The sequence below is a fragment of the Pimephales promelas genome, chromosome 3 (genome assembly GCF_988280905.1).
Source record: "Pimephales promelas chromosome 3, fPimPro1.hap1.1, whole genome shotgun sequence".
Taxonomy (NCBI): Eukaryota; Metazoa; Chordata; class Actinopteri; order Cypriniformes; family Leuciscidae; genus Pimephales; species Pimephales promelas.
This window is the reverse complement of record NC_142771.1, coordinates 45,117,737-45,135,237: the sequence shown is the minus strand read 5'-3', so window position 1 is coordinate 45,135,237 and position 17,501 is coordinate 45,117,737. Positions and strand designations below refer to the sequence as shown.

Here is a 17,501-nt window from a genome sequence, read left to right as displayed (position 1 = left end):
GCTGCCAAAATTGGGCTATTTGAATGGTTAGAACATTAGGGTAGTAAACTACATAAAGCTTACAGCACCTGGTATTCCCAGGCGGTCTCCCATCCAAGTACTAACCAGGCCCGACCCTGCTTAGCTTCCGAGATCAGACGAGTTCGGGCGTTCTCAAGGTGGTATGGCCGTAAGCGAAATCTGCTGCCAAAATTGGGCTATTTGAATAGTTAAAACATTAGGGTAGTAAACTATATAAAGCTTACAGCACCTGGTATTCCCAGGCGGTCTCCCATCCAAGTACTAACCAGGCCCGACCCTGCTTAGCTTCCGAGATCAGACGAGTTCGGGCGTTCTCAAGGTGGTATGGCCGTAAGCGAAATCTGCTGCCAAAATTGGGCTATTTGAATGGTTAGAACATTAGGGTAGTAAACTACATAAAGCTTACAGCACCTGGTATTCCCAGGCGGTCTCCCATCCAAGTACTAACCAGGCCCGACCCTGCTTAGCTTCCGAGATCAGACGAGTTCGGGCGTTCTCAAGGTGGTATGGTCGTAAGCGAAATCTCCTGCCAAAATTGGGCTATTTGAATGGTTAGAACATTAGGGTAGTAAACTACATAAAGCTTACAGCACCTGGTATTCCCAGGCGGTCTCCCATCCAAGTACTAACCAGGCCCGACCCTGCTTAGCTTCCGAGATCAGACGAGTTCGGGCGTTCTCAAGGTGGTATGGCCGTAAGCGAAATCTGCTGCCAAAATTGGGCTATTTGAATGGTTAGAACATTAGGGTAGTAAACTACATAAAGCTTACAACACCTGGTATTCCCAGGCGGTCTCCCATCCAAGTACTAACCAGGCCCGACCCTGCTTAGCTTCCGAGATCAGACGAGTTCGGGCGTTCTCAAGGTGGTATGGTCGTAAGCGAAATCTCCTGCCAAAATTGGGCTATTTGAATGGTTAGAACATTAGGGTAGTAAACTACATAAAGCTTACAGCACCTGGTATTCCCAGGCGGTCTCCCATCCAAGTACTAACCAGGCCCGACCCTGCTTAGCTTCCGAGATCAGACGAGTTCGGGCGTTCTCAAGGTGGTATGGCCGTAAGCGAAATCTGCTGCCAAAATTGGGCTATTTGAATGGTTAGAACATTAGGGTAGTAAACTACATAAAGCTTACAGCACCTGGTATTCCCAGGCGGTCTCCCATCCAAGTACTAACCAGGCCCGACCCTGCTTAGCTTCCGAGATCAGACGAGTTCGGGCGTTCTCAAGGTGGTATGGTCGTAAGCGAAATCTCCTGCCAAAATTGGGCTATTTGAATGGTTAGAACATTAGGGTAGTAAACTACATAAAGCTTACAGCACCTGGTATTCCCAGGCGGTCTCCCAGCCAAGTACTAACCAGGCCCGACCCTGCTTAGCTTCCGAGATCAGACGAGTTCGGGCGTTCTCAAGGTGGTATGGCCGTAAGCGAAATCTGCTGCCAAAATTGGGCTATTTGAATGGTTAGAACATTAGGGTAGTAAACTACATAAAGCTTACAGCACCTGGTATTCCCAGGCGGTCTCCCATCCAAGTACTAACCAGGCCCGACCCTGCTTAGCTTCCGAGATCAGACGAGTTCGGGCGTTCTCAAGGTGGTATGGCCGTAAGCGAAATCTGCAGCCAAAATTGGGCTATTTGAAGAAGAAAAAAAAGAGACTCTTTCAGGCTTTCTGAAGAAACTGAGAGACTATTTCAGGAATTTTGAGGGGAAAAAAGACAATTTAGGATTTTTGAAACATTTCATTGACTCTTTTTTTTTTTTTTTTTTTTTAAACAATAAAGCTTACAGCACCTGGTATTCCCAGGCGGTCTCCCATCCAAGTACTAACCAGGCCCGACCCTGCTTAGCTTCCGAGATCAGACGAGTTCGGGCGTTCTCAAGGTGGTATGGCCGTAAGCGAAATCTGCTGCCAAAATTGGGCTATTTGAATAGTTAAAACATTAGGGTAGTAAACTATATAAAGCTTACAGCACCTGGTATTCCCAGGCGGTCTACCATCCAAGTACTAACCAGGCCCGACCCTGCTTAGCTTCCGAGATCAGACGAGTTCGGGCGTTCTCAAGGTGGTATGGCCGTAAGCGAAATCTGCTGCCAAAATTGGGCTATTTGAATGGTTAGAACATTAGGGTAGTAAACTATATAAAGCTTACAGCACCTGGTATTCCCAGGCGGTCTCCCATCCAAGTACTAACCAGGCCCGACCCTGCTTAGCTTCCGAGATCAGACGAGTTCGGGCGTTCTCAAGGTGGTATGGCCGTAAGCGAAATCTGCTGCCAAAATTGGGCTATTTGAATGGTTAGAACATTAGGGTAGTAAACTACATAAAGCTTACAGCACCTGGTATTCCCAGGCGGTCTCCCATCCAAGTACTAACCAGGCCCGACCCTGCTTAGCTTCCGAGATCAGACGAGTTCGGGCGTTCTCAAGGTGGTATGGCCGTAAGCGAAATCTGCTGCCAAAATTGGGCTATTTGAATGGTTAGAACATTAGGGTAGTAAACTACATAAAGCTTACAGCACCTGGTATTCCCAGGCGGTCTCCCATCCAAGTACTAACCAGGCCCGACCCTGCTTAGCTTCCGAGATCAGACGAGTTCGGGCGTTCTCAAGGTGGTATGGCCGTAAGCGAAATCTGCTGCCAAAATTGGGCTATTTGAATGGTTAGAACATTAGGGTAGTAAACTACATAAAGCTTACAGCACCTGGTATTCCCAGGCGGTCTCCCATCCAAGTACTAACCAGGCCCGACCCTGCTTAGCTTCCGAGATCAGACGAGTTCGGGCGTTCTCAAGGTGGTATGGCCGTAAGCGAAATCTGCTGCCAAAATTGGGCTATTTGAATGGTTAGAACATTAGGGTAGTAAACTACATAAAGCTTACAGCACCTGGTATTCCCAGGCGGTCTCCCATCCAAGTACTAACCAGGCCCGACCCTGCTTAGCTTCCGAGATCAGACGAGTTCGGGCGTTCTCAAGGTGGTATGGCCGTAAGCGAAATCTGCTGCCAAAATTGGGCTATTTGAATGGTTAGAACATTAGGGTAGTAAACTACATAAAGCTTACAGCACCTGGTATTCCCAGGCGGTCTCCCATCCAAGTACTAACCAGGCCCGACCCTGCTTAGCTTCCGAGATCAGACGAGTTCGGGCGTTCTCAAGGTGGTATGGCCGTAAGCGAAATCTGCTGCCAAAATTGGGCTATTTGAATGGTTAGAACATTAGGGTAGTAAACTATATAAAGCTTACAGCACCTGGTATTCCCAGGCGGTCTCCCATCCAAGTACTAACCAGGCCCGACCCTGCTTAGCTTCCGAGATCAGACGAGTTCGGGCGTTCTCAAGGTGGTATGGCCGTAAGCGAAATCTGCTGCCAAAATTGGGCTATTTGAATAGTTAAAACATTAGGGTAGTAAACTATATAAAGCTTACAGCACCTGGTATTCCCAGGCGGTCTACCATCCAAGTACTAACCAGGCCCGACCCTGCTTAGCTTCCGAGATCAGACGAGTTCGGGCGTTCTCAAGGTGGTATGGCCGTAAGCGAAATCTGCTGCCAAAATTGGGCTATTTGAATGGTTAGAACATTAGGGTAGTAAACTATATAAAGCTTACAGCACCTGGTATTCCCAGGCGGTCTCCCATCCAAGTACTAACCAGGCCCGACCCTGCTTAGCTTCCGAGATCAGACGAGTTCGGGCGTTCTCAAGGTGGTATGGCCGTAAGCGAAATCTGCTGCCAAAATTGGGCTATTTGAATGGTTAGAACATTAGGGTAGTAAACTACATAAAGCTTACAGCACCTGGTATTCCCAGGCGGTCTCCCATCCAAGTACTAACCAGGCCCGACCCTGCTTAGCTTCCGAGATCAGACGAGTTCGGGCGTTCTCAAGGTGGTATGGCCGTAAGCTAAATCTGCTGCCAAAATTGGGCTATTTGAATGGTTAGAACATTAGGGTAGTAAACTACATAAAGCTTACAGCACCTGGTATTCCCAGGCGGTCTCCCATCCAAGTACTAACCAGGCCCGACCCTGCTTAGCTTCCGAGATCAGACGAGTTCGGGCGTTCTCAAGGTGGTATGGCCGTAAGCGAAATCTGCTGCCAAAATTGGGCTATTTGAATGGTTAGAACATTAGGGTAGTAAACTACATAAAGCTTACAGCACCTGGTATTCCCAGGCGGTCTCCCATCCAAGTACTAACCAGGCCCGACCCTGCTTAGCTTCCGAGATCAGACGAGTTCGGGCGTTCTCAAGGTGGTATGGCCGTAAGCGAAATCTGCTGCCAAAATTGGGCTATTTGAATAGTTAAAACATTAGGGTAGTAAACTATATAAAGCTTACAGCACCTGGTATTCCCAGGCGGTCTCCCATCCAAGTACTAACCAGGCCCGACCCTGCTTAGCTTCCGAGATCAGACGAGTTCGGGCGTTCTCAAGGTGGTATGGCCGTAAGCGAAATCTGCTGCCAAAATTGGGCTATTTGAATGGTTAGAACATTAGGGTAGTAAACTACATAAAGCTTACAGCACCTGGTATTCCCAGGCGGTCTCCCATCCAAGTACTAACCAGGCCCGACCCTGCTTAGCTTCCGAGATCAGACGAGTTCGGGCGTTCTCAAGGTGGTATGGTCGTAAGCGAAATCTCCTGCCAAAATTGGGCTATTTGAATGGTTAGAACATTAGGGTAGTAAACTACATAAAGCTTACAGCACCTGGTATTCCCAGGCGGTCTCCCATCCAAGTACTAACCAGGCCCGACCCTGCTTAGCTTCCGAGATCAGACGAGTTCGGGCGTTCTCAAGGTGGTATGGCCGTAAGCGAAATCTGCTGCCAAAATTGGGCTATTTGAATGGTTAGAACATTAGGGTAGTAAACTACATAAAGCTTACAGCACCTGGTATTCCCAGGCGGTCTCCCATCCAAGTACTAACCAGGCCCGACCCTGCTTAGCTTCCGAGATCAGACGAGTTCGGGCGTTCTCAAGGTGGTATGGCCGTAAGCGAAATCTGCAGCCAAAATTGGGCTATTTGAAGAAGAAAAAAAAGAGACTCTTTCAGGCTTTCTGAAGAAACTGAGAGACTATTTCAGGAATTTTGAGGGGAAAAAAGACAATTTAGGATTTTTGAAACATTTCATTGACTCTTTTTTTTTTTTTTTTTTTTTAAACAATAAAGCTTACAGCACCTGGTATTCCCAGGCGGTCTCCCATCCAAGTACTAACCAGGCCCGACCCTGCTTAGCTTCCGAGATCAGACGAGTTCGGGCGTTCTCAAGGTGGTATGGCCGTAAGCGAAATCTGCTGCCAAAATTGGGCTATTTGAATGGTTAGAACATTAGGGTAGTAAACTACATAAAGCTTACAACACCTGGTATTCCCAGGCGGTCTCCCATCCAAGTACTAACCAGGCCCGACCCTGCTTAGCTTCCGAGATCAGACGAGTTCGGGCGTTCTCAAGGTGGTATGGTCGTAAGCGAAATCTCCTGCCAAAATTGGGCTATTTGAATGGTTAGAACATTAGGGTAGTAAACTACATAAAGCTTACAGCACCTGGTATTCCCAGGCGGTCTCCCATCCAAGTACTAACCAGGCCCGACCCTGCTTAGCTTCCGAGATCAGACGAGTTCGGGCGTTCTCAAGGTGGTATGGCCGTAAGCGAAATCTGCTGCCAAAATTGGGCTATTTGAATGGTTAGAACATTAGGGTAGTAAACTACATAAAGCTTACAGCACCTGGTATTCCCAGGCGGTCTCCCATCCAAGTACTAACCAGGCCCGACCCTGCTTAGCTTCCGAGATCAGACGAGTTCGGGCGTTCTCAAGGTGGTATGGTCGTAAGCGAAATCTCCTGCCAAAATTGGGCTATTTGAATGGTTAGAACATTAGGGTAGTAAACTACATAAAGCTTACAGCACCTGGTATTCCCAGGCGGTCTCCCAGCCAAGTACTAACCAGGCCCGACCCTGCTTAGCTTCCGAGATCAGACGAGTTCGGGCGTTCTCAAGGTGGTATGGCCGTAAGCGAAATCTGCTGCCAAAATTGGGCTATTTGAATGGTTAGAACATTAGGGTAGTAAACTACATAAAGCTTACAGCACCTGGTATTCCCAGGCGGTCTCCCATCCAAGTACTAACCAGGCCCGACCCTGCTTAGCTTCCGAGATCAGACGAGTTCGGGCGTTCTCAAGGTGGTATGGCCGTAAGCGAAATCTGCAGCCAAAATTGGGCTATTTGAAGAAGAAAAAAAAGAGACTCTTTCAGGCTTTCTGAAGAAACTGAGAGACTATTTCAGGAATTTTGAGGGGAAAAAAGACAATTTAGGATTTTTGAAACATTTCATTGACTCTTTTTTTTTTTTTTTTTTTTTAAACAATAAAGCTTACAGCACCTGGTATTCCCAGGCGGTCTCCCATCCAAGTACTAACCAGGCCCGACCCTGCTTAGCTTCCGAGATCAGACGAGTTCGGGCGTTCTCAAGGTGGTATGGCCGTAAGCGAAATCTGCTGCCAAAATTGGGCTATTTGAATAGTTAAAACATTAGGGTAGTAAACTATATAAAGCTTACAGCACCTGGTATTCCCAGGCGGTCTACCATCCAAGTACTAACCAGGCCCGACCCTGCTTAGCTTCCGAGATCAGACGAGTTCGGGCGTTCTCAAGGTGGTATGGCCGTAAGCGAAATCTGCTGCCAAAATTGGGCTATTTGAATGGTTAGAACATTAGGGTAGTAAACTATATAAAGCTTACAGCACCTGGTATTCCCAGGCGGTCTCCCATCCAAGTACTAACCAGGCCCGACCCTGCTTAGCTTCCGAGATCAGACGAGTTCGGGCGTTCTCAAGGTGGTATGGCCGTAAGCGAAATCTGCTGCCAAAATTGGGCTATTTGAATGGTTAGAACATTAGGGTAGTAAACTACATAAAGCTTACAGCACCTGGTATTCCCAGGCGGTCTCCCATCCAAGTACTAACCAGGCCCGACCCTGCTTAGCTTCCGAGATCAGACGAGTTCGGGCGTTCTCAAGGTGGTATGGCCGTAAGCGAAATCTGCTGCCAAAATTGGGCTATTTGAATGGTTAGAACATTAGGGTAGTAAACTACATAAAGCTTACAGCACCTGGTATTCCCAGGCGGTCTCCCATCCAAGTACTAACCAGGCCCGACCCTGCTTAGCTTCCGAGATCAGACGAGTTCGGGCGTTCTCAAGGTGGTATGGCCGTAAGCGAAATCTGCTGCCAAAATTGGGCTATTTGAATGGTTAGAACATTAGGGTAGTAAACTACATAAAGCTTACAGCACCTGGTATTCCCAGGCGGTCTCCCATCCAAGTACTAACCAGGCCCGACCCTGCTTAGCTTCCGAGATCAGACGAGTTCGGGCGTTCTCAAGGTGGTATGGCCGTAAGCGAAATCTGCTGCCAAAATTGGGCTATTTGAATAGTTAAAACATTAGGGTAGTAAACTATATAAAGCTTACAGCACCTGGTATTCCCAGGCGGTCTCCCATCCAAGTACTAACCAGGCCCGACCCTGCTTAGCTTCCGAGATCAGACGAGTTCGGGCGTTCTCAAGGTGGTATGGCCGTAAGCGAAATCTGCTGCCAAAATTGGGCTATTTGAATGGTTAGAACATTAGGGTAGTAAACTATATAAAGCTTACAGCACCTGGTATTCCCAGGCGGTCTCCCATCCAAGTACTAACCAGGCCCGACCCTGCTTAGCTTCCGAGATCAGACGAGTTCGGGCGTTCTCAAAGTGGTATGGCCGTAAGCGAAATCTGCTGCCAAAATTGGGCTATTTGAATGGTTAGAACATTAGGGTAGTAAACTACATAAAGCTTACAGCACCTGGTATTCCCAGGCGGTCTCCCATCCAAGTACTAACCAGGCCCGACCCTGCTTAGCTTCCGAGATCAGACGAGTTCGGGCGTTCTCAAGGTGGTATGGTCGTAAGCGAAATCTCCTGCCAAAATTGGGCTATTTGAATGGTTAGAACATTAGGGTAGTAAACTACATAAAGCTTACAGCACCTGGTATTCCCAGGCGGTCTCCCATCCAAGTACTAACCAGGCCCGACCCTGCTTAGCTTCCGAGATCAGACGAGTTCGGGCGTTCTCAAGGTGGTATGGCCGTAAGCGAAATCTGCTGCCAAAATTGGGCTATTTGAATGGTTAGAACATTAGGGTAGTAAACTACATAAAGCTTACAGCACCTGGTATTCCCAGGCGGTCTCCCATCCAAGTACTAACCAGGCCCGACCCTGCTTAGCTTCCGAGATCAGACGAGTTCGGGCGTTCTCAAGGTGGTATGGCCGTAAGCGAAATCTGCAGCCAAAATTGGGCTATTTGAAGAAGAAAAAAAAGAGACTCTTTCAGGCTTTCTGAAGAAACTGAGAGACTATTTCAGGAATTTTGAGGGGAAAAAAGACAATTTAGGATTTTTGAAACATTTCATTGACTCTTTTTTTTTTTTTTTTTTTTTTAAACAATAAAGCTTACAGCACCTGGTATTCCCAGGCGGTCTCCCATCCAAGTACTAACCAGGCCCGACCCTGCTTAGCTTCCGAGATCAGACGAGTTCGGGCGTTCTCAAGGTGGTATGGCCGTAAGCGAAATCTGCTGCCAAAATTGGGCTATTTGAATGGTTAGAACATTAGGGTAGTAAACTACATAAAGCTTACAACACCTGGTATTCCCAGGCGGTCTCCCATCCAAGTACTAACCAGGCCCGACCCTGCTTAGCTTCCGAGATCAGACGAGTTCGGGCGTTCTCAAGGTGGTATGGTCGTAAGCGAAATCTCCTGCCAAAATTGGGCTATTTGAATGGTTAGAACATTAGGGTAGTAAACTACATAAAGCTTACAGCACCTGGTATTCCCAGGCGGTCTCCCATCCAAGTACTAACCAGGCCCGACCCTGCTTAGCTTCCGAGATCAGACGAGTTCGGGCGTTCTCAAGGTGGTATGGCCGTAAGCGAAATCTGCTGCCAAAATTGGGCTATTTGAATGGTTAGAACATTAGGGTAGTAAACTACATAAAGCTTACAGCACCTGGTATTCCCAGGCGGTCTCCCATCCAAGTACTAACCAGGCCCGACCCTGCTTAGCTTCCGAGATCAGACGAGTTCGGGCGTTCTCAAGGTGGTATGGCCGTAAGCGAAATCTGCAGCCAAAATTGGGCTATTTGAAGAAGAAAAAAAAGAGACTCTTTCAGGCTTTCTGAAGAAACTGAGAGACTATTTCAGGAATTTTGAGGGGAAAAAAGACAATTTAGGATTTTTGAAACATTTCATTGACTCTTTTTTTTTTTTTTTTTTTTTAAACAATAAAGCTTACAGCACCTGGTATTCCCAGGCGGTCTCCCATCCAAGTACTAACCAGGCCCGACCCTGCTTAGCTTCCGAGATCAGACGAGTTCGGGCGTTCTCAAGGTGGTATGGCCGTAAGCGAAATCTGCTGCCAAAATTGGGCTATTTGAATAGTTAAAACATTAGGGTAGTAAACTATATAAAGCTTACAGCACCTGGTATTCCCAGGCGGTCTCCCATCCAAGTACTAACCAGGCCCGACCCTGCTTAGCTTCCGAGATCAGACGAGTTCGGGCGTTCTCAAGGTGGTATGGCCGTAAGCGAAATCTGCTGCCAAAATTGGGCTATTTGAATGGTTAGAACATTAGGGTAGTAAACTATATAAAGCTTACAGCACCTGGTATTCCCAGGCGGTCTCCCATCCAAGTACTAACCAGGCCCGACCCTGCTTAGCTTCCGAGATCAGACGAGTTCGGGCGTTCTCAAGGTGGTATGGCCGTAAGCGAAATCTGCTGCCAAAATTGGGCTATTTGAATAGTTAAAACATTAGGGTAGTAAACTATATAAAGCTTACAGCACCTGGTATTCCCAGGCAGTCTACCATCCAAGTACTAACCAGGCCCGACCCTGCTTAGCTTCCGAGATCAGACGAGTTCGGGCGTTCTCAAGGTGGTATGGCCGTAAGCGAAATCTGCTGCCAAAATTGGGCTATTTGAATGGTTAGAACATTAGGGTAGTAAACTATATAAAGCTTACAGCACCTGGTATTCCCAGGCGGTCTCCCATCCAAGTACTAACCAGGCCCGACCCTGCTTAGCTTCCGAGATCAGACGAGTTCGGGCGTTCTCAAGGTGGTATGGCCGTAAGCGAAATCTGCTGCCAAAATTGGGCTATTTGAATGGTTAGAACATTAGGGTAGTAAACTACATAAAGCTTACAACACCTGGTATTCCCAGGCGGTCTCCCATCCAAGTACTAACCAGGCCCGACCCTGCTTAGCTTCCGAGATCAGACGAGTTCGGGCGTTCTCAAGGTGGTATGGCCGTAAGCGAAATCTGCTGCCAAAATTGGGCTATTTGAATGGTTAGAACATTAGGGTAGTAAACTACATAAAGCTTACAGCACCTGGTATTCCCAGGCGGTCTCCCATCCAAGTACTAACCAGGCCCGACCCTGCTTAGCTTCCGAGATCAGACGAGTTCGGGCGTTCTCAAGGTGGTATGGCCGTAAGCGAAATCTGCTGCCAAAATTGGGCTATTTGAATGGTTAGAACATTAGGGTAGTAAACTACATAAAGCTTACAGCACCTGGTATTCCCAGGCGGTCTCCCATCCAAGTACTAACCAGGCCCGACCCTGCTTAGCTTCCGAGATCAGACGAGTTCGGGCGTTCTCAAGGTGGTATGGCCGTAAGCGAAATCTGCTGCCAAAATTGGGCTATTTGAATAGTTAAAACATTAGGGTAGTAAACTATATAAAGCTTACAGCACCTGGTATTCCCAGGCGGTCTCCCATCCAAGTACTAACCAGGCCCGACCCTGCTTAGCTTCCGAGATCAGACGAGTTCGGGCGTTCTCAAGGTGGTATGGCCGTAAGCGAAATCTGCTGCCAAAATTGGGCTATTTGAATGGTTAGAACATTAGGGTAGTAAACTATATAAAGCTTACAGCACCTGGTATTCCCAGGCGGTCTCCCATCCAAGTACTAACCAGGCCCGACCCTGCTTAGCTTCCGAGATCAGACGAGTTCGGGCGTTCTCAAAGTGGTATGGCCGTAAGCGAAATCTGCTGCCAAAATTGGGCTATTTGAATGGTTAGAACATTAGGGTAGTAAACTACATAAAGCTTACAGCACCTGGTATTCCCAGGCGGTCTCCCATCCAAGTACTAACCAGGCCCGACCCTGCTTAGCTTCCGAGATCAGACGAGTTCGGGCGTTCTCAAGGTGGTATGGTCGTAAGCGAAATCGCCTGCCAAAATTGGGCTATTTGAATGGTTAGAACATTAGGGTAGTAAACTACATAAAGCTTACAGCACCTGGTATTCCCAGGCGGTCTCCCATCCAAGTACTAACCAGGCCCGACCCTGCTTAGCTTCCGAGATCAGACGAGTTCGGGCGTTCTCAAGGTGGTATGGCCGTAAGCGAAATCTGCTGCCAAAATTGGGCTATTTGAATGGTTAGAACATTAGGGTAGTAAACTACATAAAGCTTACAGCACCTGGTATTCCCAGGCGGTCTCCCATCCAAGTACTAACCAGGCCCGACCCTGCTTAGCTTCCGAGATCAGACGAGTTCGGGCGTTCTCAAGGTGGTATGGCCGTAAGCGAAATCTGCAGCCAAAATTGGGCTATTTGAAGAAGAAAAAAAAGAGACTCTTTCAGGCTTTCTGAAGAAACTGAGAGACTATTTCAGGAATTTTGAGGGGAAAAAAGACAATTTAGGATTTTTGAAACATTTCATTGACTCTTTTTTTTTTTTTTTTTTTTTTAAACAATAAAGCTTACAGCACCTGGTATTCCCAGGCGGTCTCCCATCCAAGTACTAACCAGGCCCGACCCTGCTTAGCTTCCGAGATCAGACGAGTTCGGGCGTTCTCAAGGTGGTATGGCCGTAAGCGAAATCTGCTGCCAAAATTGGGCTATTTGAATGGTTAGAACATTAGGGTAGTAAACTACATAAAGCTTACAACACCTGGTATTCCCAGGCGGTCTCCCATCCAAGTACTAACCAGGCCCGACCCTGCTTAGCTTCCGAGATCAGACGAGTTCGGGCGTTCTCAAGGTGGTATGGTCGTAAGCGAAATCTCCTGCCAAAATTGGGCTATTTGAATGGTTAGAACATTAGGGTAGTAAACTACATAAAGCTTACAGCACCTGGTATTCCCAGGCGGTCTCCCATCCAAGTACTAACCAGGCCCGACCCTGCTTAGCTTCCGAGATCAGACGAGTTCGGGCGTTCTCAAGGTGGTATGGCCGTAAGCGAAATCTGCTGCCAAAATTGGGCTATTTGAATGGTTAGAACATTAGGGTAGTAAACTACATAAAGCTTACAGCACCTGGTATTCCCAGGCGGTCTCCCATCCAAGTACTAACCAGGCCCGACCCTGCTTAGCTTCCGAGATCAGACGAGTTCGGGCGTTCTCAAGGTGGTATGGCCGTAAGCGAAATCTGCAGCCAAAATTGGGCTATTTGAAGAAGAAAAAAAAGAGACTCTTTCAGGCTTTCTGAAGAAACTGAGAGACTATTTCAGGAATTTTGAGGGGAAAAAAGACAATTTAGGATTTTTGAAACATTTCATTGACTCTTTTTTTTTTTTTTTTTTTTTAAACAATAAAGCTTACAGCACCTGGTATTCCCAGGCGGTCTCCCATCCAAGTACTAACCAGGCCCGACCCTGCTTAGCTTCCGAGATCAGACGAGTTCGGGCGTTCTCAAGGTGGTATGGCCGTAAGCGAAATCTGCTGCCAAAATTGGGCTATTTGAATAGTTAAAACATTAGGGTAGTAAACTATATAAAGCTTACAGCACCTGGTATTCCCAGGCGGTCTCCCATCCAAGTACTAACCAGGCCCGACCCTGCTTAGCTTCCGAGATCAGACGAGTTCGGGCGTTCTCAAGGTGGTATGGCCGTAAGCGAAATCTGCTGCCAAAATTGGGCTATTTGAATGGTTAGAACATTAGGGTAGTAAACTATATAAAGCTTACAGCACCTGGTATTCCCAGGCGGTCTCCCATCCAAGTACTAACCAGGCCCGACCCTGCTTAGCTTCCGAGATCAGACGAGTTCGGGCGTTCTCAAGGTGGTATGGCCGTAAGCGAAATCTGCTGCCAAAATTGGGCTATTTGAATAGTTAAAACATTAGGGTAGTAAACTATATAAAGCTTACAGCACCTGGTATTCCCAGGCAGTCTACCATCCAAGTACTAACCAGGCCCGACCCTGCTTAGCTTCCGAGATCAGACGAGTTCGGGCGTTCTCAAGGTGGTATGGCCGTAAGCGAAATCTGCTGCCAAAATTGGGCTATTTGAATGGTTAGAACATTAGGGTAGTAAACTATATAAAGCTTACAGCACCTGGTATTCCCAGGCGGTCTCCCATCCAAGTACTAACCAGGCCCGACCCTGCTTAGCTTCCGAGATCAGACGAGTTCGGGCGTTCTCAAGGTGGTATGGCCGTAAGCGAAATCTGCTGCCAAAATTGGGCTATTTGAATGGTTAGAACATTAGGGTAGTAAACTACATAAAGCTTACAACACCTGGTATTCCCAGGCGGTCTCCCATCCAAGTACTAACCAGGCCCGACCCTGCTTAGCTTCCGAGATCAGACGAGTTCGGGCGTTCTCAAGGTGGTATGGCCGTAAGCGAAATCTGCTGCCAAAATTGGGCTATTTGAATGGTTAGAACATTAGGGTAGTAAACTACATAAAGCTTACAGCACCTGGTATTCCCAGGCGGTCTCCCATCCAAGTACTAACCAGGCCCGACCCTGCTTAGCTTCCGAGATCAGACGAGTTCGGGCGTTCTCAAGGTGGTATGGCCGTAAGCGAAATCTGCTGCCAAAATTGGGCTATTTGAATGGTTAGAACATTAGGGTAGTAAACTACATAAAGCTTACAGCACCTGGTATTCCCAGGCGGTCTCCCATCCAAGTACTAACCAGGCCCGACCCTGCTTAGCTTCCGAGATCAGACGAGTTCGGGCGTTCTCAAGGTGGTATGGCCGTAAGCGAAATCTGCTGCCAAAATTGGGCTATTTGAATAGTTAAAACATTAGGGTAGTAAACTATATAAAGCTTACAGCACCTGGTATTCCCAGGCGGTCTCCCATCCAAGTACTAACCAGGCCCGACCCTGCTTAGCTTCCGAGATCAGACGAGTTCGGGCGTTCTCAAGGTGGTATGGCCGTAAGCGAAATCTGCTGCCAAAATTGGGCTATTTGAATGGTTAGAACATTAGGGTAGTAAACTATATAAAGCTTACAGCACCTGGTATTCCCAGGCGGTCTCCCATCCAAGTACTAACCAGGCCCGACCCTGCTTAGCTTCCGAGATCAGACGAGTTCGGGCGTTCTCAAAGTGGTATGGCCGTAAGCGAAATCTGCTGCCAAAATTGGGCTATTTGAATGGTTAGAACATTAGGGTAGTAAACTACATAAAGCTTACAGCACCTGGTATTCCCAGGCGGTCTCCCATCCAAGTACTAACCAGGCCCGACCCTGCTTAGCTTCCGAGATCAGACGAGTTCGGGCGTTCTCAAGGTGGTATGGTCGTAAGCGAAATCTCCTGCCAAAATTGGGCTATTTGAATGGTTAGAACATTAGGGTAGTAAACTACATAAAGCTTACAGCACCTGGTATTCCCAGGCGGTCTCCCATCCAAGTACTAACCAGGCCCGACCCTGCTTAGCTTCCGAGATCAGACGAGTTCGGGCGTTCTCAAGGTGGTATGGCCGTAAGCGAAATCTGCTGCCAAAATTGGGCTATTTGAATGGTTAGAACATTAGGGTAGTAAACTACATAAAGCTTACAGCACCTGGTATTCCCAGGCGGTCTCCCATCCAAGTACTAACCAGGCCCGACCCTGCTTAGCTTCCGAGATCAGACGAGTTCGGGCGTTCTCAAGGTGGTATGGCCGTAAGCGAAATCTGCAGCCAAAATTGGGCTATTTGAAGAAGAAAAAAAAGAGACTCTTTCAGGCTTTCTGAAGAAACTGAGAGACTATTTCAGGAATTTTGAGGGGAAAAAAGACAATTTAGGATTTTTGAAACATTTCATTGACTCTTTTTTTTTTTTTTTTTTTTTTTAAACAATAAAGCTTACAGCACCTGGTATTCCCAGGCGGTCTCCCATCCAAGTACTAACCAGGCCCGACCCTGCTTAGCTTCCGAGATCAGACGAGTTCGGGCGTTCTCAAGGTGGTATGGCCGTAAGCGAAATCTGCTGCCAAAATTGGGCTATTTGAATGGTTAGAACATTAGGGTAGTAAACTACATAAAGCTTACAACACCTGGTATTCCCAGGCGGTCTCCCATCCAAGTACTAACCAGGCCCGACCCTGCTTAGCTTCCGAGATCAGACGAGTTCGGGCGTTCTCAAGGTGGTATGGTCGTAAGCGAAATCTCCTGCCAAAATTGGGCTATTTGAATGGTTAGAACATTAGGGTAGTAAACTACATAAAGCTTACAGCACCTGGTATTCCCAGGCGGTCTCCCATCCAAGTACTAACCAGGCCCGACCCTGCTTAGCTTCCGAGATCAGACGAGTTCGGGCGTTCTCAAGGTGGTATGGCCGTAAGCGAAATCTGCTGCCAAAATTGGGCTATTTGAATGGTTAGAACATTAGGGTAGTAAACTACATAAAGCTTACAGCACCTGGTATTCCCAGGCGGTCTCCCATCCAAGTACTAACCAGGCCCGACCCTGCTTAGCTTCCGAGATCAGACGAGTTCGGGCGTTCTCAAGGTGGTATGGCCGTAAGCGAAATCTGCAGCCAAAATTGGGCTATTTGAAGAAGAAAAAAAAGAGACTCTTTCAGGCTTTCTGAAGAAACTGAGAGACTATTTCAGGAATTTTGAGGGGAAAAAAGACAATTTAGGATTTTTGAAACATTTCATTGACTCTTTTTTTTTTTTTTTTTTTTAAACAATAAAGCTTACAGCACCTGGTATTCCCAGGCGGTCTCCCATCCAAGTACTAACCAGGCCCGACCCTGCTTAGCTTCCGAGATCAGACGAGTTCGGGCGTTCTCAAGGTGGTATGGCCGTAAGCGAAATCTGCTGCCAAAATTGGGCTATTTGAATAGTTAAAACATTAGGGTAGTAAACTATATAAAGCTTACAGCACCTGGTATTCCCAGGCGGTCTCCCATCCAAGTACTAACCAGGCCCGACCCTGCTTAGCTTCCGAGATCAGACGAGTTCGGGCGTTCTCAAGGTGGTATGGCCGTAAGCGAAATCTGCTGCCAAAATTGGGCTATTTGAATGGTTAGAACATTAGGGTAGTAAACTATATAAAGCTTACAGCACCTGGTATTCCCAGGCGGTCTCCCATCCAAGTACTAACCAGGCCCGACCCTGCTTAGCTTCCGAGATCAGACGAGTTCGGGCGTTCTCAAGGTGGTATGGCCGTAAGCGAAATCTGCTGCCAAAATTGGGCTATTTGAATAGTTAAAACATTAGGGTAGTAAACTATATAAAGCTTACAGCACCTGGTATTCCCAGGCGGTCTACCATCCAAGTACTAACCAGGCCCGACCCTGCTTAGCTTCCGAGATCAGACGAGTTCGGGCGTTCTCAAGGTGGTATGGCCGTAAGCGAAATCTGCTGCCAAAATTGGGCTATTTGAATGGTTAGAACATTAGGGTAGTAAACTATATAAAGCTTACAGCACCTGGTATTCCCAGGCGGTCTCCCATCCAAGTACTAACCAGGCCCGACCCTGCTTAGCTTCCGAGATCAGACGAGTTCGGGCGTTCTCAAGGTGGTATGGCCGTAAGCGAAATCTGCTGCCAAAATTGGGCTATTTGAATGGTTAGAACATTAGGGTAGTAAACTACATAAAGCTTACAGCACCTGGTATTCCCAGGCGGTCTCCCATCCAAGTACTAACCAGGCCCGACCCTGCTTAGCTTCCGAGATCAGACGAGTTCGGGCGTTCTCAAGGTGGTATGGCCGTAAGCGAAATCTGCTGCCAAAATTGGGCTATTTGAATGGTTAGAACATTAGGGTAGTAAACTACATAAAGCTTACAGCACCTGGTATTCCCAGGCGGTCTCCCATCCAAGTACTAACCAGGCCCGACCCTGCTTAGCTTCCGAGATCAGACGAGTTCGGGCGTTCTCAAGGTGGTATGGCCGTAAGCGAAATCTGCTGCCAAAATTGGGCTATTTGAATGGTTAGAACATTAGGGTAGTAAACTACATAAAGCTTACAGCACCTGGTATTCCCAGGCGGTCTCCCATCCAAGTACTAACCAGGCCCGACCCTGCTTAGCTTCCGAGATCAGACGAGTTCGGGCGTTCTCAAGGTGGTATGGCCGTAAGCGAAATCTGCTGCCAAAATTGGGCTATTTGAATAGTTAAAACATTAGGGTAGTAAACTATATAAAGCTTACAGCACCTGGTATTCCCAGGCGGTCTCCCATCCAAGTACTAACCAGGCCCGACCCTGCTTAGCTTCCGAGATCAGACGAGTTCG

General features: G+C 47.6%; 91 non-coding genes across 91 annotated transcripts in view; all 91 read right to left on the bottom strand.

Annotated features, from left to right (window-relative positions):
- Window positions 1-56: 56 nt before the first annotated feature.
- On the bottom strand, window positions 57-175 carry LOC148984283 (5S ribosomal RNA). The gene has a single exon (XR_016164940.1). It is a non-coding gene; the product is annotated as a 5S ribosomal RNA (ribosomal RNA).
- Window positions 176-238: 63 nt separating this feature from the next.
- On the bottom strand, window positions 239-357 carry LOC148984282 (5S ribosomal RNA). The gene has a single exon (XR_016164939.1). It is a non-coding gene; the product is annotated as a 5S ribosomal RNA (ribosomal RNA).
- Window positions 358-420: 63 nt separating this feature from the next.
- Window positions 421-539, bottom strand: LOC148984281 (5S ribosomal RNA). The gene has a single exon (XR_016162710.1). It is a non-coding gene; the product is annotated as a 5S ribosomal RNA (ribosomal RNA).
- Window positions 540-602: 63 nt separating this feature from the next.
- On the bottom strand, window positions 603-721 carry LOC148984280 (5S ribosomal RNA). Its single transcript, XR_016164938.1, has one exon. It is a non-coding gene; the product is annotated as a 5S ribosomal RNA (ribosomal RNA).
- A 63-nt stretch (window positions 722-784) lies between these two features.
- LOC148984279 (5S ribosomal RNA) lies at window positions 785-903 on the bottom strand. Its single transcript, XR_016160360.1, has one exon. It is a non-coding gene; the product is annotated as a 5S ribosomal RNA (ribosomal RNA).
- Window positions 904-966: 63 nt separating this feature from the next.
- Window positions 967-1,085, bottom strand: LOC148984278 (5S ribosomal RNA). The gene has a single exon (XR_016164937.1). It is a non-coding gene; the product is annotated as a 5S ribosomal RNA (ribosomal RNA).
- Window positions 1,086-1,148: 63 nt separating this feature from the next.
- On the bottom strand, window positions 1,149-1,267 carry LOC148984277 (5S ribosomal RNA). Its single transcript, XR_016162709.1, has one exon. It is a non-coding gene; the product is annotated as a 5S ribosomal RNA (ribosomal RNA).
- Window positions 1,268-1,330: 63 nt separating this feature from the next.
- On the bottom strand, window positions 1,331-1,449 carry LOC148984276 (5S ribosomal RNA). The gene has a single exon (XR_016160592.1). It is a non-coding gene; the product is annotated as a 5S ribosomal RNA (ribosomal RNA).
- A 63-nt stretch (window positions 1,450-1,512) lies between these two features.
- On the bottom strand, window positions 1,513-1,631 carry LOC148984275 (5S ribosomal RNA). The gene has a single exon (XR_016164935.1). It is a non-coding gene; the product is annotated as a 5S ribosomal RNA (ribosomal RNA).
- Window positions 1,632-1,802: 171 nt separating this feature from the next.
- LOC148984274 (5S ribosomal RNA) lies at window positions 1,803-1,921 on the bottom strand. The gene has a single exon (XR_016164934.1). It is a non-coding gene; the product is annotated as a 5S ribosomal RNA (ribosomal RNA).
- A 63-nt stretch (window positions 1,922-1,984) lies between these two features.
- Window positions 1,985-2,103, bottom strand: LOC148984273 (5S ribosomal RNA). The gene has a single exon (XR_016161825.1). It is a non-coding gene; the product is annotated as a 5S ribosomal RNA (ribosomal RNA).
- A 63-nt stretch (window positions 2,104-2,166) lies between these two features.
- On the bottom strand, window positions 2,167-2,285 carry LOC148984272 (5S ribosomal RNA). The gene has a single exon (XR_016164933.1). It is a non-coding gene; the product is annotated as a 5S ribosomal RNA (ribosomal RNA).
- A 63-nt stretch (window positions 2,286-2,348) lies between these two features.
- LOC148984271 (5S ribosomal RNA) lies at window positions 2,349-2,467 on the bottom strand. The gene has a single exon (XR_016164932.1). It is a non-coding gene; the product is annotated as a 5S ribosomal RNA (ribosomal RNA).
- A 63-nt stretch (window positions 2,468-2,530) lies between these two features.
- On the bottom strand, window positions 2,531-2,649 carry LOC148984270 (5S ribosomal RNA). The gene has a single exon (XR_016164931.1). It is a non-coding gene; the product is annotated as a 5S ribosomal RNA (ribosomal RNA).
- Window positions 2,650-2,712: 63 nt separating this feature from the next.
- Window positions 2,713-2,831, bottom strand: LOC148984269 (5S ribosomal RNA). Its single transcript, XR_016164930.1, has one exon. It is a non-coding gene; the product is annotated as a 5S ribosomal RNA (ribosomal RNA).
- Window positions 2,832-2,894: 63 nt separating this feature from the next.
- Window positions 2,895-3,013, bottom strand: LOC148984268 (5S ribosomal RNA). Its single transcript, XR_016164929.1, has one exon. It is a non-coding gene; the product is annotated as a 5S ribosomal RNA (ribosomal RNA).
- A 63-nt stretch (window positions 3,014-3,076) lies between these two features.
- On the bottom strand, window positions 3,077-3,195 carry LOC148984267 (5S ribosomal RNA). The gene has a single exon (XR_016164928.1). It is a non-coding gene; the product is annotated as a 5S ribosomal RNA (ribosomal RNA).
- Window positions 3,196-3,258: 63 nt separating this feature from the next.
- LOC148984266 (5S ribosomal RNA) lies at window positions 3,259-3,377 on the bottom strand. The gene has a single exon (XR_016164927.1). It is a non-coding gene; the product is annotated as a 5S ribosomal RNA (ribosomal RNA).
- A 63-nt stretch (window positions 3,378-3,440) lies between these two features.
- On the bottom strand, window positions 3,441-3,559 carry LOC148984265 (5S ribosomal RNA). Its single transcript, XR_016161823.1, has one exon. It is a non-coding gene; the product is annotated as a 5S ribosomal RNA (ribosomal RNA).
- A 63-nt stretch (window positions 3,560-3,622) lies between these two features.
- LOC148984264 (5S ribosomal RNA) lies at window positions 3,623-3,741 on the bottom strand. Its single transcript, XR_016164926.1, has one exon. It is a non-coding gene; the product is annotated as a 5S ribosomal RNA (ribosomal RNA).
- Window positions 3,742-3,804: 63 nt separating this feature from the next.
- Window positions 3,805-3,923, bottom strand: LOC148984263 (5S ribosomal RNA). The gene has a single exon (XR_016164924.1). It is a non-coding gene; the product is annotated as a 5S ribosomal RNA (ribosomal RNA).
- A 63-nt stretch (window positions 3,924-3,986) lies between these two features.
- On the bottom strand, window positions 3,987-4,105 carry LOC148984262 (5S ribosomal RNA). The gene has a single exon (XR_016164923.1). It is a non-coding gene; the product is annotated as a 5S ribosomal RNA (ribosomal RNA).
- Window positions 4,106-4,168: 63 nt separating this feature from the next.
- On the bottom strand, window positions 4,169-4,287 carry LOC148984261 (5S ribosomal RNA). The gene has a single exon (XR_016164922.1). It is a non-coding gene; the product is annotated as a 5S ribosomal RNA (ribosomal RNA).
- Window positions 4,288-4,350: 63 nt separating this feature from the next.
- LOC148984260 (5S ribosomal RNA) lies at window positions 4,351-4,469 on the bottom strand. Its single transcript, XR_016164921.1, has one exon. It is a non-coding gene; the product is annotated as a 5S ribosomal RNA (ribosomal RNA).
- Window positions 4,470-4,532: 63 nt separating this feature from the next.
- On the bottom strand, window positions 4,533-4,651 carry LOC148984259 (5S ribosomal RNA). Its single transcript, XR_016162708.1, has one exon. It is a non-coding gene; the product is annotated as a 5S ribosomal RNA (ribosomal RNA).
- Window positions 4,652-4,714: 63 nt separating this feature from the next.
- LOC148984258 (5S ribosomal RNA) lies at window positions 4,715-4,833 on the bottom strand. The gene has a single exon (XR_016164920.1). It is a non-coding gene; the product is annotated as a 5S ribosomal RNA (ribosomal RNA).
- A 63-nt stretch (window positions 4,834-4,896) lies between these two features.
- On the bottom strand, window positions 4,897-5,015 carry LOC148984257 (5S ribosomal RNA). The gene has a single exon (XR_016164919.1). It is a non-coding gene; the product is annotated as a 5S ribosomal RNA (ribosomal RNA).
- Window positions 5,016-5,186: 171 nt separating this feature from the next.
- Window positions 5,187-5,305, bottom strand: LOC148984256 (5S ribosomal RNA). The gene has a single exon (XR_016164918.1). It is a non-coding gene; the product is annotated as a 5S ribosomal RNA (ribosomal RNA).
- A 63-nt stretch (window positions 5,306-5,368) lies between these two features.
- LOC148984255 (5S ribosomal RNA) lies at window positions 5,369-5,487 on the bottom strand. The gene has a single exon (XR_016160359.1). It is a non-coding gene; the product is annotated as a 5S ribosomal RNA (ribosomal RNA).
- Window positions 5,488-5,550: 63 nt separating this feature from the next.
- LOC148984254 (5S ribosomal RNA) lies at window positions 5,551-5,669 on the bottom strand. The gene has a single exon (XR_016164917.1). It is a non-coding gene; the product is annotated as a 5S ribosomal RNA (ribosomal RNA).
- A 63-nt stretch (window positions 5,670-5,732) lies between these two features.
- Window positions 5,733-5,851, bottom strand: LOC148984253 (5S ribosomal RNA). Its single transcript, XR_016162706.1, has one exon. It is a non-coding gene; the product is annotated as a 5S ribosomal RNA (ribosomal RNA).
- A 63-nt stretch (window positions 5,852-5,914) lies between these two features.
- Window positions 5,915-6,033, bottom strand: LOC148984252 (5S ribosomal RNA). The gene has a single exon (XR_016160590.1). It is a non-coding gene; the product is annotated as a 5S ribosomal RNA (ribosomal RNA).
- Window positions 6,034-6,096: 63 nt separating this feature from the next.
- On the bottom strand, window positions 6,097-6,215 carry LOC148984251 (5S ribosomal RNA). Its single transcript, XR_016164916.1, has one exon. It is a non-coding gene; the product is annotated as a 5S ribosomal RNA (ribosomal RNA).
- Window positions 6,216-6,386: 171 nt separating this feature from the next.
- On the bottom strand, window positions 6,387-6,505 carry LOC148984250 (5S ribosomal RNA). Its single transcript, XR_016164915.1, has one exon. It is a non-coding gene; the product is annotated as a 5S ribosomal RNA (ribosomal RNA).
- A 63-nt stretch (window positions 6,506-6,568) lies between these two features.
- LOC148984249 (5S ribosomal RNA) lies at window positions 6,569-6,687 on the bottom strand. The gene has a single exon (XR_016161822.1). It is a non-coding gene; the product is annotated as a 5S ribosomal RNA (ribosomal RNA).
- A 63-nt stretch (window positions 6,688-6,750) lies between these two features.
- Window positions 6,751-6,869, bottom strand: LOC148984248 (5S ribosomal RNA). The gene has a single exon (XR_016164913.1). It is a non-coding gene; the product is annotated as a 5S ribosomal RNA (ribosomal RNA).
- A 63-nt stretch (window positions 6,870-6,932) lies between these two features.
- On the bottom strand, window positions 6,933-7,051 carry LOC148984247 (5S ribosomal RNA). Its single transcript, XR_016164912.1, has one exon. It is a non-coding gene; the product is annotated as a 5S ribosomal RNA (ribosomal RNA).
- A 63-nt stretch (window positions 7,052-7,114) lies between these two features.
- LOC148984246 (5S ribosomal RNA) lies at window positions 7,115-7,233 on the bottom strand. The gene has a single exon (XR_016164911.1). It is a non-coding gene; the product is annotated as a 5S ribosomal RNA (ribosomal RNA).
- Window positions 7,234-7,296: 63 nt separating this feature from the next.
- On the bottom strand, window positions 7,297-7,415 carry LOC148984245 (5S ribosomal RNA). Its single transcript, XR_016164910.1, has one exon. It is a non-coding gene; the product is annotated as a 5S ribosomal RNA (ribosomal RNA).
- Window positions 7,416-7,478: 63 nt separating this feature from the next.
- LOC148984244 (5S ribosomal RNA) lies at window positions 7,479-7,597 on the bottom strand. Its single transcript, XR_016164909.1, has one exon. It is a non-coding gene; the product is annotated as a 5S ribosomal RNA (ribosomal RNA).
- A 63-nt stretch (window positions 7,598-7,660) lies between these two features.
- Window positions 7,661-7,779, bottom strand: LOC148984243 (5S ribosomal RNA). The gene has a single exon (XR_016161287.1). It is a non-coding gene; the product is annotated as a 5S ribosomal RNA (ribosomal RNA).
- A 63-nt stretch (window positions 7,780-7,842) lies between these two features.
- Window positions 7,843-7,961, bottom strand: LOC148984242 (5S ribosomal RNA). The gene has a single exon (XR_016162705.1). It is a non-coding gene; the product is annotated as a 5S ribosomal RNA (ribosomal RNA).
- A 63-nt stretch (window positions 7,962-8,024) lies between these two features.
- LOC148984241 (5S ribosomal RNA) lies at window positions 8,025-8,143 on the bottom strand. Its single transcript, XR_016164908.1, has one exon. It is a non-coding gene; the product is annotated as a 5S ribosomal RNA (ribosomal RNA).
- Window positions 8,144-8,206: 63 nt separating this feature from the next.
- Window positions 8,207-8,325, bottom strand: LOC148984240 (5S ribosomal RNA). The gene has a single exon (XR_016164907.1). It is a non-coding gene; the product is annotated as a 5S ribosomal RNA (ribosomal RNA).
- A 172-nt stretch (window positions 8,326-8,497) lies between these two features.
- Window positions 8,498-8,616, bottom strand: LOC148984239 (5S ribosomal RNA). The gene has a single exon (XR_016164906.1). It is a non-coding gene; the product is annotated as a 5S ribosomal RNA (ribosomal RNA).
- A 63-nt stretch (window positions 8,617-8,679) lies between these two features.
- On the bottom strand, window positions 8,680-8,798 carry LOC148984238 (5S ribosomal RNA). The gene has a single exon (XR_016160358.1). It is a non-coding gene; the product is annotated as a 5S ribosomal RNA (ribosomal RNA).
- A 63-nt stretch (window positions 8,799-8,861) lies between these two features.
- On the bottom strand, window positions 8,862-8,980 carry LOC148984237 (5S ribosomal RNA). Its single transcript, XR_016164905.1, has one exon. It is a non-coding gene; the product is annotated as a 5S ribosomal RNA (ribosomal RNA).
- Window positions 8,981-9,043: 63 nt separating this feature from the next.
- Window positions 9,044-9,162, bottom strand: LOC148984236 (5S ribosomal RNA). Its single transcript, XR_016164904.1, has one exon. It is a non-coding gene; the product is annotated as a 5S ribosomal RNA (ribosomal RNA).
- Window positions 9,163-9,333: 171 nt separating this feature from the next.
- LOC148984235 (5S ribosomal RNA) lies at window positions 9,334-9,452 on the bottom strand. Its single transcript, XR_016164903.1, has one exon. It is a non-coding gene; the product is annotated as a 5S ribosomal RNA (ribosomal RNA).
- A 63-nt stretch (window positions 9,453-9,515) lies between these two features.
- Window positions 9,516-9,634, bottom strand: LOC148984234 (5S ribosomal RNA). The gene has a single exon (XR_016164902.1). It is a non-coding gene; the product is annotated as a 5S ribosomal RNA (ribosomal RNA).
- A 63-nt stretch (window positions 9,635-9,697) lies between these two features.
- On the bottom strand, window positions 9,698-9,816 carry LOC148984233 (5S ribosomal RNA). Its single transcript, XR_016164901.1, has one exon. It is a non-coding gene; the product is annotated as a 5S ribosomal RNA (ribosomal RNA).
- A 63-nt stretch (window positions 9,817-9,879) lies between these two features.
- LOC148984232 (5S ribosomal RNA) lies at window positions 9,880-9,998 on the bottom strand. The gene has a single exon (XR_016163298.1). It is a non-coding gene; the product is annotated as a 5S ribosomal RNA (ribosomal RNA).
- A 63-nt stretch (window positions 9,999-10,061) lies between these two features.
- Window positions 10,062-10,180, bottom strand: LOC148984231 (5S ribosomal RNA). The gene has a single exon (XR_016164900.1). It is a non-coding gene; the product is annotated as a 5S ribosomal RNA (ribosomal RNA).
- Window positions 10,181-10,243: 63 nt separating this feature from the next.
- Window positions 10,244-10,362, bottom strand: LOC148984230 (5S ribosomal RNA). Its single transcript, XR_016161558.1, has one exon. It is a non-coding gene; the product is annotated as a 5S ribosomal RNA (ribosomal RNA).
- A 63-nt stretch (window positions 10,363-10,425) lies between these two features.
- LOC148984229 (5S ribosomal RNA) lies at window positions 10,426-10,544 on the bottom strand. The gene has a single exon (XR_016164899.1). It is a non-coding gene; the product is annotated as a 5S ribosomal RNA (ribosomal RNA).
- Window positions 10,545-10,607: 63 nt separating this feature from the next.
- Window positions 10,608-10,726, bottom strand: LOC148984228 (5S ribosomal RNA). The gene has a single exon (XR_016164898.1). It is a non-coding gene; the product is annotated as a 5S ribosomal RNA (ribosomal RNA).
- Window positions 10,727-10,789: 63 nt separating this feature from the next.
- On the bottom strand, window positions 10,790-10,908 carry LOC148984227 (5S ribosomal RNA). Its single transcript, XR_016164897.1, has one exon. It is a non-coding gene; the product is annotated as a 5S ribosomal RNA (ribosomal RNA).
- A 63-nt stretch (window positions 10,909-10,971) lies between these two features.
- LOC148984226 (5S ribosomal RNA) lies at window positions 10,972-11,090 on the bottom strand. Its single transcript, XR_016161286.1, has one exon. It is a non-coding gene; the product is annotated as a 5S ribosomal RNA (ribosomal RNA).
- A 63-nt stretch (window positions 11,091-11,153) lies between these two features.
- On the bottom strand, window positions 11,154-11,272 carry LOC148984225 (5S ribosomal RNA). The gene has a single exon (XR_016162704.1). It is a non-coding gene; the product is annotated as a 5S ribosomal RNA (ribosomal RNA).
- Window positions 11,273-11,335: 63 nt separating this feature from the next.
- LOC148984224 (5S ribosomal RNA) lies at window positions 11,336-11,454 on the bottom strand. Its single transcript, XR_016164896.1, has one exon. It is a non-coding gene; the product is annotated as a 5S ribosomal RNA (ribosomal RNA).
- A 63-nt stretch (window positions 11,455-11,517) lies between these two features.
- On the bottom strand, window positions 11,518-11,636 carry LOC148984223 (5S ribosomal RNA). Its single transcript, XR_016164895.1, has one exon. It is a non-coding gene; the product is annotated as a 5S ribosomal RNA (ribosomal RNA).
- Window positions 11,637-11,808: 172 nt separating this feature from the next.
- LOC148984222 (5S ribosomal RNA) lies at window positions 11,809-11,927 on the bottom strand. The gene has a single exon (XR_016164894.1). It is a non-coding gene; the product is annotated as a 5S ribosomal RNA (ribosomal RNA).
- A 63-nt stretch (window positions 11,928-11,990) lies between these two features.
- LOC148984221 (5S ribosomal RNA) lies at window positions 11,991-12,109 on the bottom strand. The gene has a single exon (XR_016160357.1). It is a non-coding gene; the product is annotated as a 5S ribosomal RNA (ribosomal RNA).
- Window positions 12,110-12,172: 63 nt separating this feature from the next.
- Window positions 12,173-12,291, bottom strand: LOC148984220 (5S ribosomal RNA). The gene has a single exon (XR_016164892.1). It is a non-coding gene; the product is annotated as a 5S ribosomal RNA (ribosomal RNA).
- Window positions 12,292-12,354: 63 nt separating this feature from the next.
- On the bottom strand, window positions 12,355-12,473 carry LOC148984219 (5S ribosomal RNA). The gene has a single exon (XR_016164891.1). It is a non-coding gene; the product is annotated as a 5S ribosomal RNA (ribosomal RNA).
- A 171-nt stretch (window positions 12,474-12,644) lies between these two features.
- On the bottom strand, window positions 12,645-12,763 carry LOC148984218 (5S ribosomal RNA). The gene has a single exon (XR_016164890.1). It is a non-coding gene; the product is annotated as a 5S ribosomal RNA (ribosomal RNA).
- A 63-nt stretch (window positions 12,764-12,826) lies between these two features.
- On the bottom strand, window positions 12,827-12,945 carry LOC148984217 (5S ribosomal RNA). Its single transcript, XR_016164889.1, has one exon. It is a non-coding gene; the product is annotated as a 5S ribosomal RNA (ribosomal RNA).
- Window positions 12,946-13,008: 63 nt separating this feature from the next.
- On the bottom strand, window positions 13,009-13,127 carry LOC148984216 (5S ribosomal RNA). The gene has a single exon (XR_016164888.1). It is a non-coding gene; the product is annotated as a 5S ribosomal RNA (ribosomal RNA).
- A 63-nt stretch (window positions 13,128-13,190) lies between these two features.
- On the bottom strand, window positions 13,191-13,309 carry LOC148984215 (5S ribosomal RNA). The gene has a single exon (XR_016163297.1). It is a non-coding gene; the product is annotated as a 5S ribosomal RNA (ribosomal RNA).
- A 63-nt stretch (window positions 13,310-13,372) lies between these two features.
- Window positions 13,373-13,491, bottom strand: LOC148984214 (5S ribosomal RNA). Its single transcript, XR_016164886.1, has one exon. It is a non-coding gene; the product is annotated as a 5S ribosomal RNA (ribosomal RNA).
- Window positions 13,492-13,554: 63 nt separating this feature from the next.
- On the bottom strand, window positions 13,555-13,673 carry LOC148984213 (5S ribosomal RNA). The gene has a single exon (XR_016161557.1). It is a non-coding gene; the product is annotated as a 5S ribosomal RNA (ribosomal RNA).
- Window positions 13,674-13,736: 63 nt separating this feature from the next.
- LOC148984212 (5S ribosomal RNA) lies at window positions 13,737-13,855 on the bottom strand. The gene has a single exon (XR_016164885.1). It is a non-coding gene; the product is annotated as a 5S ribosomal RNA (ribosomal RNA).
- Window positions 13,856-13,918: 63 nt separating this feature from the next.
- On the bottom strand, window positions 13,919-14,037 carry LOC148984211 (5S ribosomal RNA). The gene has a single exon (XR_016164884.1). It is a non-coding gene; the product is annotated as a 5S ribosomal RNA (ribosomal RNA).
- A 63-nt stretch (window positions 14,038-14,100) lies between these two features.
- On the bottom strand, window positions 14,101-14,219 carry LOC148984210 (5S ribosomal RNA). The gene has a single exon (XR_016164883.1). It is a non-coding gene; the product is annotated as a 5S ribosomal RNA (ribosomal RNA).
- A 63-nt stretch (window positions 14,220-14,282) lies between these two features.
- LOC148984209 (5S ribosomal RNA) lies at window positions 14,283-14,401 on the bottom strand. The gene has a single exon (XR_016161285.1). It is a non-coding gene; the product is annotated as a 5S ribosomal RNA (ribosomal RNA).
- Window positions 14,402-14,464: 63 nt separating this feature from the next.
- LOC148984208 (5S ribosomal RNA) lies at window positions 14,465-14,583 on the bottom strand. The gene has a single exon (XR_016162703.1). It is a non-coding gene; the product is annotated as a 5S ribosomal RNA (ribosomal RNA).
- A 63-nt stretch (window positions 14,584-14,646) lies between these two features.
- On the bottom strand, window positions 14,647-14,765 carry LOC148984207 (5S ribosomal RNA). The gene has a single exon (XR_016164882.1). It is a non-coding gene; the product is annotated as a 5S ribosomal RNA (ribosomal RNA).
- A 63-nt stretch (window positions 14,766-14,828) lies between these two features.
- On the bottom strand, window positions 14,829-14,947 carry LOC148984206 (5S ribosomal RNA). The gene has a single exon (XR_016164880.1). It is a non-coding gene; the product is annotated as a 5S ribosomal RNA (ribosomal RNA).
- Window positions 14,948-15,120: 173 nt separating this feature from the next.
- On the bottom strand, window positions 15,121-15,239 carry LOC148984205 (5S ribosomal RNA). The gene has a single exon (XR_016164879.1). It is a non-coding gene; the product is annotated as a 5S ribosomal RNA (ribosomal RNA).
- A 63-nt stretch (window positions 15,240-15,302) lies between these two features.
- Window positions 15,303-15,421, bottom strand: LOC148984204 (5S ribosomal RNA). The gene has a single exon (XR_016160356.1). It is a non-coding gene; the product is annotated as a 5S ribosomal RNA (ribosomal RNA).
- A 63-nt stretch (window positions 15,422-15,484) lies between these two features.
- Window positions 15,485-15,603, bottom strand: LOC148984203 (5S ribosomal RNA). The gene has a single exon (XR_016164878.1). It is a non-coding gene; the product is annotated as a 5S ribosomal RNA (ribosomal RNA).
- A 63-nt stretch (window positions 15,604-15,666) lies between these two features.
- LOC148984202 (5S ribosomal RNA) lies at window positions 15,667-15,785 on the bottom strand. Its single transcript, XR_016164877.1, has one exon. It is a non-coding gene; the product is annotated as a 5S ribosomal RNA (ribosomal RNA).
- A 170-nt stretch (window positions 15,786-15,955) lies between these two features.
- On the bottom strand, window positions 15,956-16,074 carry LOC148984201 (5S ribosomal RNA). The gene has a single exon (XR_016164876.1). It is a non-coding gene; the product is annotated as a 5S ribosomal RNA (ribosomal RNA).
- A 63-nt stretch (window positions 16,075-16,137) lies between these two features.
- LOC148984200 (5S ribosomal RNA) lies at window positions 16,138-16,256 on the bottom strand. Its single transcript, XR_016164875.1, has one exon. It is a non-coding gene; the product is annotated as a 5S ribosomal RNA (ribosomal RNA).
- A 63-nt stretch (window positions 16,257-16,319) lies between these two features.
- Window positions 16,320-16,438, bottom strand: LOC148984199 (5S ribosomal RNA). The gene has a single exon (XR_016164874.1). It is a non-coding gene; the product is annotated as a 5S ribosomal RNA (ribosomal RNA).
- Window positions 16,439-16,501: 63 nt separating this feature from the next.
- Window positions 16,502-16,620, bottom strand: LOC148984198 (5S ribosomal RNA). Its single transcript, XR_016161821.1, has one exon. It is a non-coding gene; the product is annotated as a 5S ribosomal RNA (ribosomal RNA).
- A 63-nt stretch (window positions 16,621-16,683) lies between these two features.
- LOC148984197 (5S ribosomal RNA) lies at window positions 16,684-16,802 on the bottom strand. Its single transcript, XR_016164873.1, has one exon. It is a non-coding gene; the product is annotated as a 5S ribosomal RNA (ribosomal RNA).
- A 63-nt stretch (window positions 16,803-16,865) lies between these two features.
- On the bottom strand, window positions 16,866-16,984 carry LOC148984196 (5S ribosomal RNA). The gene has a single exon (XR_016164872.1). It is a non-coding gene; the product is annotated as a 5S ribosomal RNA (ribosomal RNA).
- A 63-nt stretch (window positions 16,985-17,047) lies between these two features.
- LOC148984195 (5S ribosomal RNA) lies at window positions 17,048-17,166 on the bottom strand. Its single transcript, XR_016164871.1, has one exon. It is a non-coding gene; the product is annotated as a 5S ribosomal RNA (ribosomal RNA).
- A 63-nt stretch (window positions 17,167-17,229) lies between these two features.
- Window positions 17,230-17,348, bottom strand: LOC148984194 (5S ribosomal RNA). The gene has a single exon (XR_016164869.1). It is a non-coding gene; the product is annotated as a 5S ribosomal RNA (ribosomal RNA).
- A 63-nt stretch (window positions 17,349-17,411) lies between these two features.
- Window positions 17,412-17,501, bottom strand: part of LOC148984193 (5S ribosomal RNA) — a 119-nt gene continuing 29 nt past the window's right edge. The window contains exon 1 of the ribosomal RNA XR_016164868.1: window positions 17,412-17,501. This exon is cut by the window's right edge and continues 29 nt beyond it. This is a non-coding gene — a ribosomal RNA (5S ribosomal RNA).